General features: G+C 44.2%; 1 long non-coding RNA gene across 1 annotated transcript; it reads left to right on the forward strand.

Annotated features, from left to right (window-relative positions):
- Positions 1 to 2,624: 2,624 nt before the first annotated feature.
- Positions 2,625 to 7,803, forward strand: LOC120369283. Its single transcript, XR_005583033.1, has 2 exons — positions 2,625 to 3,201; positions 7,562 to 7,803. It is a non-coding gene; the product is annotated as an uncharacterized LOC120369283 (long non-coding RNA).
- Positions 7,804 to 8,013: the final 210 nt, after the last annotated feature.

An 8,013-nucleotide genomic window follows, 5' to 3' on the forward strand; every position in this document is an offset into this window, starting at 1 on the left:
CAGTATGGTTATATTTTTAATACATTTTCTGTATGGTTAGATTTCTCAAGTGCATTAACAGAGTAGAATAATGAAGCAGGCCAGACCCTACTATCTGAATTTTGAAAAAAAAATTATACGCTTCTCAAGGGCCTGTAAAAAAAAAAAAAAAAAAAGTGAGATCTCTCTGACGTGATAAAAGAATTTACACATTCAGAACAGATCTGTAACACTATGTCTCTTATGTGTCAGGGCTCAGGCAATAAATTTTATGATTCTCTTCTTCAGTGCTTAATGAGGCATTGCCAGACATGTCGTATGTTTACAAAAGCCTTAACAGATAATGACTTTAAAAGTACTGAAGTTCAGCTGCCAGCACAAATGGCCATAACACCAATTATCTTTGCAGGATTTCGTCATTAGGTTGATTCAAAGGCAAAAGTGAATCAGAGGCCCATTTCCTACTCTGGTGAGGGAAGCCAAGGGCAAGCTTTTTTCTGTTCCTATTTCCTGGTACTTTTCCTCCCAATGTACTGATATTTATATTGTTGGCATAATCCCAACAATTAAACTGAGTCTCCTAAAGGGATGTAATATTATTTTTAATCTAGTGTGTTTGTTTCCATTAATTCATCTTTAACATGTGGGGTTTTCCAAGTGCAACACTCATGCCTAAGACAAGGTCTCATGTATTGAGCTATCACCATAGTTGTTAATCTGGACAAGTCCAGTATGTATATTCATGACAAATTGGGGTCTATATCAACCAGGCAGAGATCACGGAGAACCACAGATTGCCAAACAAAATTAAAATATTAGTTGCCTTTGGAAAACATCTGCTTCTATTACAGTTTCCTCCCTGACCGAATAGAAAACTCTCTGCAAAGTTCTACCCAGTGGAGTTGGAAAATGCAGAAAAGATGGCTAGGAGCCTTTGTTTTTCCTGTCCCCAAACCCAAGGTGAAACATACTTCTCTGTGGTGTTTAACCTTTGGGGAAGAAGAGTGGAAATGGGGGCAGTTCTGGGGCATCTGTGATAGTCCATGGAAGAATGGCTCCTGAATAAGCCAACATCTAACTGGAAGACATTTTCCCTCTGGGCAGATTGGTTATTCTTTAACCATTTACAACTAGGTTTCTTGCACTTTCTTCTGAATCAGATGTTACTGTCCAATCTGGAAGACAGGAGAATGAAGTGATGGACCTCTGGTCTGATCCAGCATGTCAATTCCTATGAGCCATGCAGTCCAGGAGCCAGGAAGAACTGATGGGGCTAGGCAACAGAGCGAAGGCAAGGAGCAGCTGTGCACTTCCTGACCAATCTTACGAGATCTGTGGATTAAGAGGGTGGAGCCCCTGGGTTCATTGCCAGGAGACTAAACCTCCCACTCTCTCAATAAGAACTCATAGGAAGCACCACAATTTTCAGCTAGTGGAATTCATCTGTCCTATGCAAGTTATTCCCACATTACAGTGCTAAGAGGCCCTTAATTTCAATAGGATTAATATTGAAAAGTATCTTGCACCCGCTTTAAGTTTCAAAAGAAACCTGGGAATGTGTGTCAAATGTTCTGTTAGGGCTGTGAGTGCATCTATGAACACCTCCACCTCAGTTACTACTTTTAGTGTGAGAGCTCAGTTTTGCAAAACCTGGGGAAGGAGGTGGAGAAGGAGGAGCTGCACTCTCACAGGCTCCTTCTTATTTTAACACCTGCTCAGCAACTCAAAATTGTTGGGTTATGTCAAGCCACAGGCGTCATGAGTTATTAAATGGCTGACTTGCTGCAGTAGTATCAGTAGCTGAAGTTACTGTCTCAGCAACTCTCGCTTGCAGGGTTGATGATGAGGGCAGACCTTTGAGCTCAATTTGCTTAGTAGCTCTAACTTCTGGAATGCTGTCAAAGTGCAAGATCATTGGCATGGCACTTCTAGCTTGCAGGGCTGATTTTAAGGTACAGGTTTCTATGAGGTCTGTAATTCAGCATCTCTAGTTTTGTGGGCTGTCAAGGCACAGCCTCCTGTAAGTTCATTGGCTCAGTCGCTCTATCATGCAGGTCTGATGTCAACGTGCAGGCCTCCATGAACCTGCCACTATGCTATGTAACTAATTAGGCATTTCCAACTTGCTGGACTCAATGTCAAGACCGATTTCTGTGAGCTCACTGGCTCAGCAACTCTAGCCTGTTGATCTGATATGAAGGCTCATCTCTGTAAAATCACAGGCTCAGCAGCAACAGAATTCTGGTCTGATGTCTGTGAGGCCATTAGCTAAACAACTATAGCATGCTGGCTATAGTCCAGATGATGGTTCAGTGTCCTGAAATTAATGGACAACTTCATTTGAGGTCTTTGGTTTAGCATCTCTATATTACTGGCCTAATGCCCGGGTTTAGTGCACTGTAAATTCACTCGGTCAGCAGCATTAGCATGCTGGGCTGATGTCAAATCTGAGGCCTCTCTGAAATTAATGGTTCAACACCTCTTGGTGGGCTGATGTCAAGGAGCAGGCCTCTGTGATGTTACTGGCTCAACAACTCTTGATATCTGCTCTGCTATCAAGGAGAGACATTGCTGAGGTCACAGGCTCAGCAGCAACATCTTGATAGATGATGTCAAGGGTGATGTCTGAGATGTCACTGGCCTTACAACTTTAACCTGCTGGACTGATGTCCAGGCGCAGACTTCCTTCTGTGAAGCTTTTGGTCTTGCTGCTGTACCTGACTGAGCTGATGTCAAGGCAGAGGATGCTTTGTGGTTATTGACTCAGGACCTGGTCACTGGCATAACACTTCTAGCTTAATGGCTGATTTCAAGGGCCATGGTTCTGTAAGGTCTTTGGCACAGCATCTCCAGCTTGCTGGATGAAAGCCAAAGGATATAGAAAGGCAGCTCCTCTAAATGATTAGGCTGACATGAAGGCAGAGGACTCTCTCTGAGGCTGCTGGCTCAGTACTTCTAGATTGCTGGGTTGAATTCAGGGCACGGGCCATTGGTGAGCTTGCTGACTTAGCACCCCTACATTGTTAGATAGATGTGAAACGCAGGTCACTGTAAGATTACTGGCTCAGAATAGCACAAGCTCAACTTGCAGCTCAACAGGAATGGGAGCAACAGTTTCAGGAGCAGCTGCTTCAGGGACTCATTATGCTATTTGCACTGCTCAGGCTGCTAGTAAGCCCTAGTCCTTCCCTGGCCAAGATGGGACTCAGAGGTGACCCACAGGTAAGGCTGGCTGAAAATTTTTCCAGTAGAAAAAAAGGGGGAGAAAGGATAGGGGGAAAGTAAACAACTGAAACCCCCTTTTTTCAGTTTTCAAAATCCAAAACCAAGCTGAAGTTTTCTATTTGAAATAAAATTCAAAATTTCATTTTTTTCCAATCAAAAAATTCCACCAGAAATGTGGAGCAACATAAAAAAATAATCACATCTCATTCAAAATTGTTTGGGCAATTCATGTGGAGTTTTTAACGCAGAGGCGTTGCCTGTCTTATTTTACGGCTGAGTGGGTAGCCTCTGCAGCTCTTGGGCTATCTGTTGGACTCCTTTTCTGTCAGGGGAGGCACAAGCTGTATGCCCGTGCTCTAAATGATAGGATGTTGCCACAGACTCTGGAGCTGTGATAGCTGCTAATTTGGGCTGGCTGGGCTTCTTAGAGGAAAAATACCCATTGCAGATTAGAGTAATCCAGAAAAGTGGCCACATACCTTCTTACCATTTATTATTATTATTTATAGTTCTACTTAGGAGCTCCTATTGTAGACCAGAACCCCGTTGTGCTAGGTGCTGTACAACTACAGAATAAAAAGTCAGGCCCTGCCTCAGGAGCTTACAATGTAAGCATAGGACAAGAGAGAGATTAATACAATAGAAGGAGTGCAAGGTAACTGAGACATAGTGCAACAGACTGGGCAATTTGCTGGCTCAAGCCTGAGACCCAAAGGACTTAATAGTGGAGTAAAAAAATATGTCTTGAGGGTGGGAGGGGGTATGAACTAGGAACACTGGCACCAGCCTAGGAAAGGGGTGAGTTTGGACACTAATTCCTGGGTCTGGGTACTCTGTTGAGGATGGAATAGTGACTCAGCCCTTTCATACACACATATTACCAAGTGCAAATATAGCTTTCATTCGCAACCCTGCAAAATCTGACATGAAATATTATTCTTCTGTTTTTCGGGGTTTTGAAATGTGCGTCTATAAAAGCCCTCAGAAATATTGCTGTAAGGATTCTGTAATTCATTGTGGCTCCCATCCCTAGCAACTAGAAGGTTCCTTTTCATTGATTTCTCGAATTAGCAATCTAACGGTTTTGAATCAATCAGAAGAAAATACTGTACCAGCCATCGCTCAACCTTTTCTCATCAACAAGTCAAATTACACAAACATGTTTTCCTCAGCCCAGGATGCTAGACCTCCCTGACAGAATCTTTTCCTCATCGCTCAGAAGTAAATCTGAAAGCTATTACACCAGCTTTATCCCTTTACTCCTGATGGCCATAACATGCATTTCTATCTGTCAAACATGCCACTGCAGAATGGATGAAAAGCAAAGATATGCCTGCAATCCTAAAACTAAAAGGCATTCATATGGGGCGGGGGGAAATAGTGATATGTAACAGTTTCAACTCTCCTCAGGAAATCAAGTAGCTGCTTCAAAAATACACCACCACATGTTTGTCAGGGGGTCTATTTGTATTACACTTACTACTATGCTGGGTCTTTCCAAACAAGCTGAGGGGGGGCTTACTTCAGTGAGGAAACAGCCCTGTGTAAATAGAGACAGTATGTATGGCTACGTCTACACTACGGGATTATTCCGAATTTGCATAAACCGGTTTTGTAAAACAGAATTTATAAAATCGGGTGGAGCGCGGCCATACTAAGCACATTAAATCGGTGGTGTGCGTCCATGGTCCGTGGCTAGCGTCAATTTCTGGAGCGTTGCACTGTGGGTAGCTATTCCCTAGCTATCCCATAGTTCCCGCAGCCTCCCCCGCCCCTTGGAACTTCCGGGTTGAGATCCCAGTGCCTGATGGGGCAAAAATCATTGTCGTGGGTGGTTCTGGGTAAATGTCGTCAGTCACTCCTTCGTCTGGGAAAGCAACGGCAGACAAGCATTTTGTGCCTTTTTCCCCTGGATTGCCCTGGCAGATGCCATAGCATGGCAATCATGGAGCTTGTTTTGCCGTTTGTGACTCTCACCGTATGTGTACTAGATGCCGCTCACAGAGGCGATTCAGCAGCGCTACACAGAAGCATGCTTTTGCTTTTGCATGACAGCAGAGATGGTTACTAGCCATATTGCACCATCCAAACCCTTCCATAAATTGGAACTGAGGATGATCATGGCTACCAGTCCTTTTGTACCATTTGCTGCTAGTGCCCCTGGCCGATCAGCCAGGGCAAAGCCAAGATTGGTTACTAGCCATATTGCACCTTCCATCTTTTTGTACCATTTGCTGCTGTCATAAGTGCCCCTGGCCGATCAGCCAGGGCGCAAAGCAAAATTGGGAATGACTCCCTGAGTCAATCCCTCCTTTTTGGTATCTAAAAATAGAATCAGTGCTGCCTAATATAGGCAAGTGTACTAGAGAACCACCGTATCATAGAACCAGAGAGCACAGCTGCTCTCTGTCAGAGCCTGCAGAAATTATGATCTGTATGCTATTCACAGGGGGTGCTCCTGTAACAACCCCACCTGTTGATTCCGTTCTTCCCCCAGCTTTTCTTGGCTACCGTAGCATTGTCCCCCCACTTGTGTGATGAATTAATAAAGAATGCAGGAATAAGACACACTGACTTGTTAGTGAGAAATGAGTGGAAGGCAGCCTCCAGCTGCTATGATAGTCCAGACAGGACATTAAGCAGTGTGTAGGAGAGAAGCCCAGCATCCCACTGCTAGTCCAGGGGCAACTGAATCTTTTCTTTACACATGAAGGGTGGGGGCTGATGGAGCTCAGCCCCCTGTTGCTATGATGATGGTTACCAGCCATATTGCACCATCCATCCACCAGAAAAAATTAGGGCCAATAGGCTGATGACAAGGACGGTTACCAGTCCTTTTGTACCATCAGCTGAGGCTGATGATGAGGATGGATTTCCATCTTATTGTACCATCAGCTGAGGCTGATGATGAGGATGGATTTCCATCGTATTGTACCATCAGCCGCCCATGGCGGGGGGGGGGAGCAAGGATGTTGGTGTTGACGGCTGCACCATCGCGTCTATCTGCAGCATTCAGTAAAGATAGGGTGACATGTAAAAGAGTCAGAGGATTGTTTTACCTTTCGCTTCTGGGGGTGGGTGGGGGGTGGGTGAGTAGATTGCCAAGCTATGCCCTGACCCGCGGACACTGTGTTTGACCCTAGAAGCATTTGGAGCTCAGCCAAGAATGCAAATACTTTTCGGAGGCTGCAGGAACTGTGGGATAGCTTCAGTCCTCCAGTCAAATGAGCATCCATTTGATTCTTTGGCTTTCCGTTACGCTTGTCACGCTGCAGTGCGCTGAGTCCCTGCTATGGCGTCTGTCTGGAGATTTTTAAAAAAGGATTCTGAATTTCATCTTCTGTAACGGAGCGCTGATAGAACGGATTTGCCTGCCCTTACAGCGATCACATCCGCATGGTCCATGCGGGAGCTCTTTTTTTATTTTGATTTCGGACTGCATCGCCACCCGTGCTGATCGGAGCTCCACGCTGGGCAAACAGGAAATATTCAAAAGTTCGCGGGGCTTTTCCTGTTTACCTGACCACTGCATCCGAGTTCAGATTGCGGTCCAGAGCGGTCACTGGTGCACTGTGGGATAGCTCCCGGAGGCCAATACCGTCGATCAGCGTCCACACTAACCCTAATCCGATATGTTAATACCGATACTAGCGTTACTCCTCTCGTTAGGGAGGAGTACAGAAACCGGTTTAAAGAGCCATTAAAATCGATATAAGGTGCCTCCTAGTGTGGACGGTTTTGGCGTTAAATCGGTTTTACGCTCCTAAAACCGATTTAAACGCCTAGTGTAGACCAGGCCTATGAAATGCATGAACACTCTAATGTAAGAAAAAATCATGCGCTTTAACTGTGAAAACAGTGAGCACTTTCCAGGTAAAGGTTATGGATGTTTGTAATTCCAAAGCCCTGTGTGGCAGAGCTGCAATAATGAATGCTGTGACTGAATAAGCAATATCAACAATTAATGGTGAGGTTGCTAAACCACCAGAACAGAAGCTAAATGCATCTGTGCGTTGTAACAGAAGTGGTGCACCACTTAAAACCGTACAGAATTTGGCAGGATGCTTTAGTTAGTTCGAATAGATGTTTAATATCTTTGTGTCTTTAATCAAGACTAATTTCATTTAAGGTATGCGGCATAATCAAATTACTATAGCCTGAGCTGCTTGCCTGGGAAGCAGATTCCAATGGGACATAAACCATAGGGTTTTGTTTCAGAGCACATAAAGCACTTCATTGCTACTAACCTGACAAAGAGATGTATTATGCACATGTATTCCTCCTGTGTTTTAAACACTTCATTCAGGAAGTGTCAGAGCTATAATTGATTTCTCCTCCCCTCCCTTTCCTCCCTCAGCCCTACTGTTGTGAAGTTTTGCTGAAACACCACACTCTTTGAAAGAGCCTTTAGGAAAAAAAGGCACTCACACAAGCAGGCATTATTGGCTTTCATGTTAACGCAGGAGTTTACTGAAGAAATGGGCTGAACTAATTCTAAAGTCTCCAAACATGAGTTATCTACATTCTTGTCAATGCTGAGCTCCTACCTGCTGCTAGTGAGTCAAGCAGCCTGAAAAATAAAATAATATCAATACCGAATGTGTAGTAACAGTTCAATGGGAATTAAACAGTAGTTCAGCAGTAACCTTTAAAAGGTCTTCATCTGTTTATATAATCTCCTACTGTGTGTACCAAATTGTACTTCTCCTAAATGCACATCTTAGCCCCAGATATCTTCACTTCTGTATTATTTTAGGTACCCTGTTTACATCCCCCTTTGCTAATACAAACTACAACAGTAACAAACGT

The sequence above is a fragment of the Mauremys reevesii genome, linkage group 7 (genome assembly GCF_016161935.1).
Source record: "Mauremys reevesii isolate NIE-2019 linkage group 7, ASM1616193v1, whole genome shotgun sequence".
Lineage (NCBI taxonomy): Eukaryota > Metazoa > Chordata > Testudines > Geoemydidae > Mauremys > Mauremys reevesii.